Source organism: Microtus oregoni, unplaced genomic scaffold (assembly GCF_018167655.1).
Source record: "Microtus oregoni isolate MIOR12 unplaced genomic scaffold, Mior012 000242F_ref0000190, whole genome shotgun sequence".
Taxonomy (NCBI): domain Eukaryota; kingdom Metazoa; phylum Chordata; class Mammalia; order Rodentia; family Cricetidae; genus Microtus; species Microtus oregoni.
Window position 1 is genome coordinate 115262 of NW_024544908.1, and position 12239 is coordinate 127500.

Genomic DNA, 12239 nt, shown 5'->3' on the forward strand with positions numbered 1-12239 from the left:
ATTAGGATCAGGAAATTGAGAGTGGTGTATCTGACCTGTTTAAGGTGGATACTTCAATTTGGCTCCCTGGAACTCACAAGAATTCTTTGGGTTTGTGAAAACAGAAGAATTTTACATCTAAATGTCAAATTTGAAGTGGAGAACTTCTAGAAGACACTTGAAATTAGGCCCCTTTGAGTTTGGCAACCTATGTAGTCCTTGGAATTTTTATCTAAGGTCCTGATGTATTGAGAAAGTAAGAGAACACCTTCTCTAAAACAGGGAAATTGCATGGTAGGGTCTTTGGCTGAGGGGTGGCATCAGATCCTGAGAACCCACGTTTTTCTACAGTTGGGTCTGTGGTTATCCATCCCAAGGCCACTGTGGACCTTGTTTATAATGCCCTTGAGTTACCCTGTGTTCCTCTCGTGCAAAATTGTCTAAGTAGCCTCCTTCTGAATTTGTAAAACTGAACCCATTGGTGTTGAATTTGGCACAAATCTCCAGCCAACATGGATAGGTCTGTCCTAAAAGGGGAAGCCAGAGCTAGGAACTACTGTGCATTGTGCCTTCAGCTCACCGTCCTGTCATTCAGGCCTCACTCTCCAATCAGAGCCTCTTGCGGACCCACCAGTCAGATAGATGGGAGGGTACTTCTGGGAGCCAGGCTTCTGGCTCAGCTTGTTTCCTGTGAAAGTCAGAAGTTGCACTGTGTGTTGTGCCTTGGGCTCCATCGTGGGGAGAAAGCGGGTTAGCTTGGCAACTGCACCATGGTGAGTAAAAGAGCCTGTTCTCCACAGATAGGGAGAAGTGGCTGGCCTTGGTGAGAAAGAGGCTGCTGTCTCTAGACTGTGTGGCGCGGCTGACTGAGCTGCGAGAGGTGGTGTGGTGAGTCCTCCCCTGGTTTGGTGGGAGTCTGGGGGCTAGACAGAGTTCGGCGTGTTCCTGCTGGTTCTGTGTGGTCCTGCGTGATCCTTGCAACTCCCTGGCCCAGGGAGGCAGCCCCTGAATAACCTCACTCCGCTGGCTGCATCTGCACACAGCACTGGGAGCAGGACTGTACTTAGAAATATCCTTGTTGTTGACGTCACTATGAAAGGCGCGCTGTAGTCCTTGTATTGTCAGTGTGGAAGGCAAATTTGCCAAGCTCGGAGAACCCTGGTCTCTAGCGTCTTCCAAAAGTTCTACATTTCTAACATTTAACATTTAGGTTTCGGATCCGCCTGGAGTTAATTTTGTGGGGCTTGTAAACGATTATCTCCTGTGTAGATTGTTAGGAAAAGACGAGCAGCTCCGCCGGCGCCAAGAAATCCAATCAGGTCAAATCAAACCAAATTAAAACGCCCGTGTTTTATTAAGTGCACACTCTCGGGTGGCCGAGAGCACGTGCAAAATCCGGGACCCACGTGTTCTTCCTCTGGGCGCCCACGTAAATACCCGGTGGGAGTGGTCCTGAACCCTCCCTGGAATGCTGGGATTTGGAGTCCAGACCAACGCAACTCCTAGGCCTGGGGGCTGGGATGGATATCAAGGGCGGGGATGACGCTCCCAACTTAACATCACATAGAGTCTAGACTGTGATGTAGAAGAGTAGAATTAATTGTAATAGAATTGATGGTATAAGGATTTACCTGTTCTTAGGAGAACTTAAGTCACAAAGTAGAATTTAGGTAAGGGCGGGCTCCATCCCAAATACCCCTAAGATAAGTAGTACACTAACCATGCCTGTTAGAGAATGGTATGGGAAGATGGAAAGTTTGTTAAACAGTAATTTTTTTTGTTAAACAGTATTAATCACCTTTAGAGCTGAATTCCCATAACAAGGGAGACAACCCTGATTTATAGTCAGCAGAAAGGCCCATCCCTTTGTTAAAAGACAGGCCTCTAAATGCTGTCAAGGGGCCATTCCAGGTACAGTCAACATTAAGTCCTGGTGCGCCATGAAGGTATACTAATTCTAGAACAGCTGCATCTCTAGTCTTTTTGAAAATCATTTAGAGTCAAGGTCTTTCATATTGATTGAGGTGGACTTGAACCCTGTCTGTAGTCCTACAGGGCATTGCCCTTGGCTCTCCTCCCAACTGACCACCCTCAATTCTTAGTTTACAGGTCTGCAGCACCACAGTTCTAAAGTTACCAGTTTGAGTTGCATAGTGGGCTATCCATTGCAGTAACAGGAAAAGGATTTGACCGTGGAGCATGGCTTCTCCCTGTAGAATGAAAGAAGATCAGTGTGCTGTGTACACTGCAGGGGGAAACCGACTAGACAATAGCTTGATCACAGACTGAAGCTGCAGGGGTCTTCATCATAAAGAATGACCTGAAAGGGCAGGGTGAACAACATTCTGTGTAATTTCCCAGCATGCATTAATTTCTTCCATGTGAATGAAGACAGACAGAATTAATGGGTGTACAATTTAGGGAGGGTAGCTTGAGCTATTGAATGTTCAGTTTCTAATTGTGGAACTCTCTTATGCAGATGTGTGCAATCCTGGTTGACACAGTAAGTTAGCTCAGAGGTTTGAGACACAGGCCATTGGCTGGAAATCTGTGTTAGCTTATAGCACTCAGCAGCTAACATTTTACATGGGACAAAGTCATACAGTCTCTTATTAATGGCACTCATTAATGCTGGGAACAATATGACTTCACTGGGGGACAAGGCCTGAGAAAAACATGAATAAGTTTTCCTTTTGGCAAGGCCAAGGAGAATTTAAAACATTTTTGATAAGGCCAATATATAGTTTGCTGTCTAATTCTGGGCATGACTCCAGGAGCATATTGCTACCTGCTCTCCTTGCTTTCCTTACAAAAATTATTGTTGATTGCCTTTAGTGTCACTTTCTTAGAGCGATAGATGAAATGAGTATTTTATTAGGAAAACTTTCCCCTGATGATTCTTCTCTGGGTGAGCCAGAGGGGATGTTGTTAAAAATATACAGTGGATCTGATTCAGCTCTTAAAGCCTTTGTTGTTTGAAGTATTACCTTGAATTCAGGATTCTCAAGAACAGGATGCTGCCTTTCCAAAGCACCTTGTGAGTAGTCTGAAAGAGTCACAGTAGTTCAAGACATGACATATTTGCATGATTGTCCTTGAGAGAATGATTCTAACCACAGGAGTCTAAGAGTAATGCAAAAGAATAAATGATATCAAGAGTTAATAGGAAGAATTTAAGAACAAGGAATGAAGTAGTATCATAGAAACCCACAATGCCCTAATTTCTCTGTGTCAATACTGCAGGAGCCAGTGTTGTAGGAAGCTGAGAGGAAGGGGATATGAGAATGAGGAATACCAGCAGTGCCAACTATTAAGAGCAAACTTTTTAGTTATGTAGCTAAAAGGATGACAAGAGGAAGCCTGGTATGTCCCTTATAGGAGACAGCGTAGTATTCAATATAGACTGAGGTTATTCAGCCTTGACTGAGTTGATTTTAGATTTGATTAGAGCTGAAATTCTCTTTTACTTTGCATCATGATGTAACTGCAAATGTTGCCAACTGGACACACTGTTCCACCTGTAGGTGTGCCTAGTTAGTAAATACCTATACTCCTCAAGGTGTTCCACATAATATAAACAGAAGGAACATTGCCAAACTCCTTTTATGAGATTAGTTACCCAGATACTGAAACCACACAAAGACTCAACCAAGAAAGAGAATTACAGATCAATCTCTCTCATGATCATAGATGCAAATGTATTCAATAAAATGCTGGCAAACTGAATCCAAGAACACATCATCTGTGGTCTCTATGTCTACATAACACTTGACCAGGACCTTTTCTAGCTTTCATTGTTTCCACCGAGAAGTCAGGTGTAATTCTAATAGGTTTGCCTTTATATGCTACTTGGACATTTTCCTTTTCAGTTCTTAATATTCTTTATTATGTATGTTTATTGTTTTGATAATTATGTGACAAGGGGACATTATTTTGGTCCAGTCTGTTTGGTGTTCTGTAAGCTTCTTTTACCTTCATAGGCATATCCTTCTTTAGGTTTTCTTCTATGATTTTGTTGAGTATATTTTTCTGGGCATTTAAGTTGGACTTTTTCTCCTTTTATCCCTGTTATTCTTAAGTTTGGTGTTCTAGATTTTCTTTGACCTATGAATCTATTTCCTCTATTGTGTCTTCAGTACCTTAGATTCTTTCTTCCATCTCTTGTATTCTGCTGTTTATGCTTGCATTTGTGGTTCCTGATCATTTACCCATAATTTCCATTTCCAGAATTCCCTCGGTTTGTGTTTTCTTTATTGTTTCTATTTTGGTTTTCAAGTCTTGAATCATTTTTTTTCATCTGTTTGATTGCTTTTTCTTGGTTTTCTCTAAGGATTTTGTTGATTTCTTCCAATTTTTTGTTTGTCTTTCCCCCCACTTCTTTGAGGGAATTTTTCATTTCCTCTTTAAGGGCCTGAAACATTTTCCTAAAGTTATTTTTTTGGGCATTTTCTGCTTCTTCTGTGTTGAGGTGTTCAAGTCTTGCTGCTGTTAGAGCCACTGATTTTTTTCATGGTGCTGTGTTCCCCTTTGTGTTGTTCAGTCTACCCATCTTTTCCTCCAATTGGTGTAGTTGGGGTTGTGTCTCTGGTGGTCAGTCTTCCGCGTGCCAGTGAATCCTAGGCTCAGATGGTCTCTCCTTGTGGTGGAGTTAGGGTTATGGTTCCAGTCACAACAGATGTTGCTCAATGGCAGAGCAGAGGTTAGGGGCAGGTAGGTGGGCCTTCCTTGCCTACTGGCTTCAGTGGAAGTTGGGCGTGGGTGGGCAGGCCTTCCTTGTGTGCTGGCTTTGGTGGAGGTCAGGAGTGGGTGGGCCTTCCTTACCTGCTAACTCTAGCAGTGGTTGGGTATGGGCGGGCCGTCCTTGTCTCCTGGCACTGGTGGAGTTCGGGCATGGGCAGGCTGCTGGGCCATCTTTGCTTGCTGGCTCCAGCAGAGGTCAGGAATGGGCGGGCCTCCCTTGCTTGCTGGCTCAGGTGGTGGTTAGTCATGGACAACCAGGCTTTCCTTGCCTGCTAGATCTGGCTAAGGTTGGACATAGCAGGAGGGCCTTCCTTGTCTGCTGACTCTTCCAGAGGTCGGGTGTGGACAGGCTAGTGGGACTTTGCCTGGTGGATCTGGCAGAGGTCCCCAATGTAGTCTTGACCTCCAAAAATAGCAATCCTGCCTCCAGGAATCTCAGAATGAGACTCCAAATCTGTCTTTATAAAGCTCTCATAAGCCCTTTTGTCTGCCTTTCCTCTGGGGTTTCCCTATTATTTTTCAGCAGCCACCATGAGTTCAGCCAACCTCTTACCTTTAAAACCTTCTAGTCTCTGCAACTTATGGTGAATATCTGGTGCTGACTGGTTGACAAAAGCTGGGCTGACTACAGACCAATTCTCTGGTGCTTCCAGATTCCAGGGTGTATAGGTGTTATAAACTTCTGTCCCCCTCTCAGGGAATGCTCCTGGTGTTTCTTCAGGCCCTGGCATACCTGACTAACTTTGGACAGAAACCCCCATTAGAGTCTGGAGGTGGACTTTCAGCCTCTCCCTACATTTTTCTATGTAGAATCCCAACTGAGTCATATCACAGAAAACCCAACATTTATGAGATCTGATTTGGTGGCCAGTCTTCCATCTGGGCCTAGAACCAATTTCTAAGCTTCTGTTCTAATCCTGTCTCTCTCCTCAGTAGTGAAGAGGACTTGGAGCAGTTGAAAACAATCATCCCAAGTTGGTTGGTGAGTGAAAAGAACTGAATACAACAGGTTCAGTGAGCCTTGCTGGCTTCTCAGAAAACTTAAGATTTTATAATTTCCAGTTATAAAGGTTGCTGGTGACCAAGGGCTGGTGACTAGATGTTGCCTGTCCCCAGCATCAGGTTGGTCCACAGCATGCAATGGAAGGGCCACGGAATTCTCCCCAGCTGGTCACTCCTCCTTTTGAGAATGGGTGTGTATGTGGGGAGCTCCTCCATCCCACCCCCTCTGCCTTCCCATACCTCTCATCCTGGGGTACCTGGGGGTAAAGTAGTGGGATAGAAAAGCACCCTTTCTCCCTGTTGCCTGGAGAAAGAAAGGGTACAGGGGCGTGGTAGGCAGTGGTCTGTCCCCCTCTCTCCTTTAAAGAGAATGACCCCATTCCTAACACAAACATTTTGTAGTGAATCATCAGCTTTTTTTTTTAAATAAAATGAATGAGAATTAACATAACATGGCCAAATCTCATACCTCCTCTGGCCTTTTACAACTTACTATACATCCTCAGGTTCCTATCTCTGTTCAGACAGCCTTATCTTTTATTTCTCTTCTCCTTATTATTTTAGTCTCTTGCCTTTTCTCTTACTTTCTAGACATGAAAACTTTTTATCAAAGTTCTTCTTGTGGTTTCCTTTAGTAGTCTAGAATATTGTATGCCTTTAATATTTAAACAAGAACAGCACTCGGGAGGCAGAGGCAGGCGGATCTCTGTGAGTTCAAGACCAGCCTGGTCTACAAGAGCTAGTTCCGGGACAGGCTCCAAAAACCACAGAGAAACCCTGTCTCGAAAAACCACAAAAAAAAAAAAAAAAGAACAGAATCATACATATACCAAAGCAGAAATAACTCTAAATTTGCATCATCACAGTAAAACTTGTACCATGAGAAACATCTAAGACTAGCAGTAGGGTTTTCTTTTTCACCCTAACCAATGATAATCAGCTTCCCCAGCCACCACAGTGATCAGCCATTGGTTCTCTGTTAGGCACCCAAAGTCCTGCCATGTCCTTATCAAGAATGCTTTCACCCCCTCCAGATAATGAGCCCTAAGTCACTGACTTGGGTTTGAAAGTCCTTGGAGCGGTCCAAAATAAGACTCCAGGGAAGAAGTTGAGTTTGACTGATCCACTCCTAAGAGAAGTAAATGAGGTAACATTACAAACAACAGGAAAACACAAAAATAACACTGACAGAAATATATCAGCACAGCACTTAAGAAAGAAACCAGGAACCAAAGTAGGCTGATGGCATGTCTCCCTGGGGAGTTCCGTTTTGCAACAGGTGTGACCTGTGTTCCCTGTTCAACCAAAGGGACCCTCTGTCCCATCTAGGTGGGCCCAGGACATCTCCCAGCCCACGTGGCCTCTAATGCATCCATCAGTCAAAACCCCAGCCTACAGATTCAGTTAGTTTGAGCCACCCAGATGGGGAAAAAAAAAACAAACCACAAACCACAGAACAAGGGACAGAACAGACCCAGACACAGAGGGCTCACTTCACTTACCAGCCAGCCAGGTTATCAGATGCTTATCATGGTGGGGTTTTCTGGGGAACTTTATGGACAATGCACCAATTGTTAGGGTCTGAGAGAAGCCTCCAAGAAAAGACCAACAGCCATGTATGTGATAACAAGAGTGCTTTATTGGTTCCAATGTAGCACTTGGCGGCCACTAAAAAAGGTCACAAGCTCCTTTAAGCAGAGTTTGGGAAATTTCAGGGAGGAGAGACTAATCTGTGACTGATTGGTGGAGGAAAGATTAGTCTGGGGTCTGATTGGTTAGAGGGAGGTCCTAGTGCTTAGGGACCTTCTAGCAGCAGGGTAGGGAAAGCTATCTTTAGTTATCAGGAGACTGGGGGTCATGTGCTGAGCCAGCAGAAGGGGCCATGGGGTGACTGCTGAGCTAGCAGAAGACTGGGATGCCTGCTCCTAAATTGTGGTTTTTCTGATGACTGTCTGTTTAGCTCTGTCCCATTTTAGTGAACCGAAACTAAGGCCTGATCTCTATTAGGGCTACTAGGAGAGCCTGTCTTGGCTCTGATCTACCGCCCCCCCCCCCCCCAAGCTTTCTCACTGGTAATGATCTGGGGCCAGGGCTTTGTGGGAGGGGTTGATTCAGATCCTGAGAATCCAACTCTTCCCATCACGTGGAGCTATGGTTCTCAGTCCCAAGGCCTCTGTGGGCTTGGTCAGTAATGTTCTTAAGATACACTGTGTTCCCCTTTTACGGCATTATTTTATTAGACCTCCCTGAATTTGTCCCATTGTATGGTAGTTTCTTTTGCAGCCTGGGAGAGTTCAGCTCTCAGGGCTGCACCCAGGGTCACTAAGAAAATACTTTTTAGAGTAGCAGGGCTTAAAACGATTTCCTGTTTAAGAAGATTCATACAATCTGAGGATCATTCCCTTTTATTCTTCTTCAGCTCTAGTTCTCTTCATTGTTTTATTCTCCTTGTTCTCTTTATTCCATTCTGCTCCAATTCTCCACAGCTTATTTCAACAACAAACTTTCTGCAATAAAAAAAATTACAAAAACTGAGGGGAGTGAGTAACCATGGCAGTGCCTGAGCTCAAGGTCCCTAGTTTCCCATCCTGAACCTGGGGCCACATTGCCTTGTGAGACACCCTGCTGAGGAATTCATACAGGGAGTGATTGTGATCTTTATCAGCTAGACTTTTAGTAAGCAAAGAATTGTCATAGTACTTTAGATTGCTTTGTATTAATAGCCTTGGTTAGACATCTACGACTGTCCTTTTTCATGTTTTAAATTACGATGTGTATACAAACCCACTCAGTCTAGTTTGAAATTGCTCTGAGGTTTCAGATCAGCTAAATGTGTGTAGCCTGTCTTAGACTGGGGGAAATTGTTATTTTCTTATGTTATTCTGAGTGAAAAAAAAACCAGACCTTATGGGACAATAGACCAGTTATGAAGCATATCCTAGCATATTTCTGTTCTTCAAAATTATACAGGTTAATGAGAAGTCATCTTCCTGACTATCCATGGATATATGTGTTCACAAGATTGAGATATAATCATGAGATTACATATACATATCATATGAGATACACATTATAGTGCAGATATTGGGGAGATACCACAGTTGTTTCTGCACATGTGGAATTACAGAGAAACAACAGTTTCCAGAGTCAGTAGTTCCATAAGCCTTGCTTGAACAAGGTTCTCCTCCATCAGAGAATTATTCATCTGGTGGGTTGACATCAGAATTATCAATTGCTATCTGCTGCATTTGCATCCTGGCCCACAATAGCTCATGACAGTTTCTGCTGACTTCATAAAAATCTCCCATTTCTTTCCATTCCCCCCTAGAAGTAGTATACACGATATTATTGTTTTTAAGAAGCTTACTTGGTAAGAGGCATAGCTTGTACAGGACCATTTCACCCCAGCCTTTATCTTTTCTACCTTCTCCATTTCCTATCTTTCTCATTTCTGGCACCTCCACCTCAGGACCCTGTCACTGGAGAATAACCTGTTATTTTATGTCACTGTTATACTTAAGAAATAATTCTGGGAATATCTTTGCTGTGTAAATCTTCCATGTGCTAAGTTCCTGTCCCTATTTAAATTGTTCAAAGTGTGACCTGGTGCCTGAACCTAAAATAAGAATGACAGGAAGTTTGTAATGCAAAGTCTGTTCTAAGCTGGCTCCTCTTTGAGCATTAGAGTAAGGTGAAGAAGCATACTAGTACTAAAGCAGTTTTCTTTATTAAACTCTTAAGTGTGTAGAGTGATTTCTTCTTGGGAAGGCATATTAATTCTAGAACATCTGCACTTCCAGCCTTTTAGAAAAATATTTCTGAAACAAGCTCTCCTATGTTGTTGACTCCAGTAGCCTTGATCCCAGTCTGTTGCTCTCCAGGTCATTGACCTTGCTATCCTCTATAGTACACTTCCTAAATTCTTAAATGACTGTACTACCTTGGAATTTTCAAATTTTTAAATTATTAACTACCTATTGCAGTCACAGGAAAAGATTTCCATGAGGAGCATGGCTTCTGCCTTCACACTAGAATAGGGAAAATAGTTCATGGTGTACACTGCAGAGGGGAAACAAGGTCAACAATTAGCTGCTGGAGTCACAATTATGAAAAAGGACTTGATTGTGGCAGGGGGAGTAGTTTTGTAATTTCCAAGCGTGTATTAATTCACGTCCTGTGAATGAAGGCAGACCAAATTGGTAGTTTTTCCACATTGAGAAGGTTAGCTTGAGCCAAATATAAAGATCTTCCAATTAGGGAACTTTTCTTTCTTTCTTTCTTTCTTTCTTTCTTTCTTTCTTTCTTTCTTTCTTAAGCATACAATGTACTGCTGGCAAGGAAGGCACCAGGTCTCATTACAGATGGTTGTGAGCCACCATGTGCTTGCTGGGAATTGAACTCGGAACCTCTGGAAGAGCAGCCATTGCTCTTACCCTCTGAGCCATCTCTCCAGCCCTAGGGAACTTTTCTCTGCAAATATGTTCAGTCCTGCTTGACACAAAGATTGATAAACAGAACTTTGACTGTTACTCTGTCAGGTTACAGATTTCAGCAGCCAACATCTATCAGTCTCTTATTAATGGCATTCCCTCTACTAGGCAAAGGACTACTCTTTTTCTAAGTCAATATAGCTAAGTTTTTTATCTTAAAAATAAATCATTTTCACCATTTAAAAATGCCAATTACTGGTATCATGTTTGAAAATTTCATTTTTTTTAATTGCATTACTGTGCTAATCTCTATTTGTTTCTGTTCTCCAGTGTTTCTCAGTCGTTAGGAATTTCATTTCATTTTCTCAAGTACTATTGATTTATTTCTGTTTAGAGCAATGCCTTCTCAATCCCAGGCTTGCACCACACTGTCAAGTTGATAATTGACTTGAATACTTACTCCTTCCTCTGCTGTCCAGTGCTGGGAAGACAGTTCTGCAGCTCCTTCCAGGCTGGGCCTTGACTGGTAAGTAAGAAAGAAACATAGACCAGTTAATGAGTGTCCTGCAACATCTCTGGCTTTTATTTGGGAAAATGAAGAGTGACCTGTTCAAGAATTGAGTTCAATGACCAACTTTGAAGCTGATGTAGTCACAGTGCAGAAAGGGAGGGATAGGATGGAGGTTGAAAGCTTTCCTGCTTTGCAGTAGTTGAGGTTAGCAATGTGGATCAGGTAGTCAGGTTTAGATAATCAACAAATATCCTGACTGACCATTTACTGGTGTTCACAGATGAGGGCAATCAAGAATCAGGATAAAATCTGACCCTGTCAAATTACTATAGTTACACTTGTTCAAGTAGACTAGAAGATCTGGCTAAATTATGTGGCTATGATTTGAGATGCACATCCTGGGAGCAAAGGTTGAGTAACCCATCATGTGCTCTCTTTCAAATCCCTAGTCTCTGGAGAACATGGTCATAAAGCCTGTTTCAACTTTTCAAAATAATTCTTTGAGATTATAACTACATCATATATAGTTTCTTTCCTGCCTCTAAGCCCTACCATGACCCTCATTGTTTTCTAACTCATGGCCTCTTTTTGCTTTAACAATTAGTTACACAGTAACAACAGTTACTGTTAGAGGGTGACTTGTGTTTGGCTGCACTGGACATTGAGTGTGTAATGGAAGGTGTACAAGACTGGAAGAATTTCTACTAAATTACAAATTTCCTAGACCATGGCCCTGTCTGCGTCTAGGAAGGGGAGAAAAGGAGTTTCTGAGCTGCAGAGATTTTTCTGTTATGCTTGGTGTTAGTTGGGTGGATAAAATAGATTCCACAACTTGTACCATAATCTATGTTGCAGGAAATAGACATTAGATTATTCTTTGACATTGTTTAGTGTGTAGGGCATCTTTGAGACTGAGTTTATCTGAAACCTCAAGGGGCATGAGAGTTTTCAGAGCCATAGCAGGAGATTACCTCCATTTGTAGAGTGGGCTCTAGAACATGGGCTTCTCTTTGGAAGAAATATCTGTAGCTGGAGAGTCAGAAACATAACAAATTTAGTGTCTGTTTGAGTTAATTTGGTAGGTGTTATAAAGTCTGTTTATTTAGTTTTTTTTTATTGCGAAAAGAAGAAAAAAAACATAAACAAAAAACAAGTTTCCACCTCCTCCCAGCCTCCCATTTCCCTTCCCCTCCTCCCACCCTTCACCCCCTCCTCCCACCCTTCTCCCCCTCCCCCCACTCCTCTCCCCCTCCCTCTCCAGTCCACAGAGCAGTCCGGGTTCCCTGCCCTGTGTTAAGTCCTAGGTCCTCTCCGTCCATATCTAGGAAGGTGAACATCCAAACTGGCTAGGCTCCCACAAAGCCAGCACATTAAGTAGGATCAAAACCCCCTGCCATTGTCCTTGGTGTCTCATCAGCCCTCATTGTTCGCCATGTTCAGAGAGTCCGGTTTTATCCCATGCTTTTTCGGTCACAGTCCAGCTGGCCTTGGTGAGCTCCCCGTAGATCAGCTCCTCTGTCTCAGTGGGTGGATGCACGCCTCGTGGTCCCGAATTCTTTGCTCATGTTCTCCCTCCT

At 43.1% G+C, this 12239-nt stretch overlaps 1 long non-coding RNA gene across 1 annotated transcript; it reads left to right on the forward strand.

Annotated features, from left to right (window-relative positions):
- The first annotated feature begins 722 nt into the window (after positions 1-722).
- LOC121445645 lies at positions 723-10655 on the forward strand. The gene is made up of 3 exons (XR_005973977.1): positions 723-752; positions 5653-5701; positions 10546-10655. It is a non-coding gene; the product is annotated as an uncharacterized LOC121445645 (long non-coding RNA).
- Positions 10656-12239: the final 1584 nt, after the last annotated feature.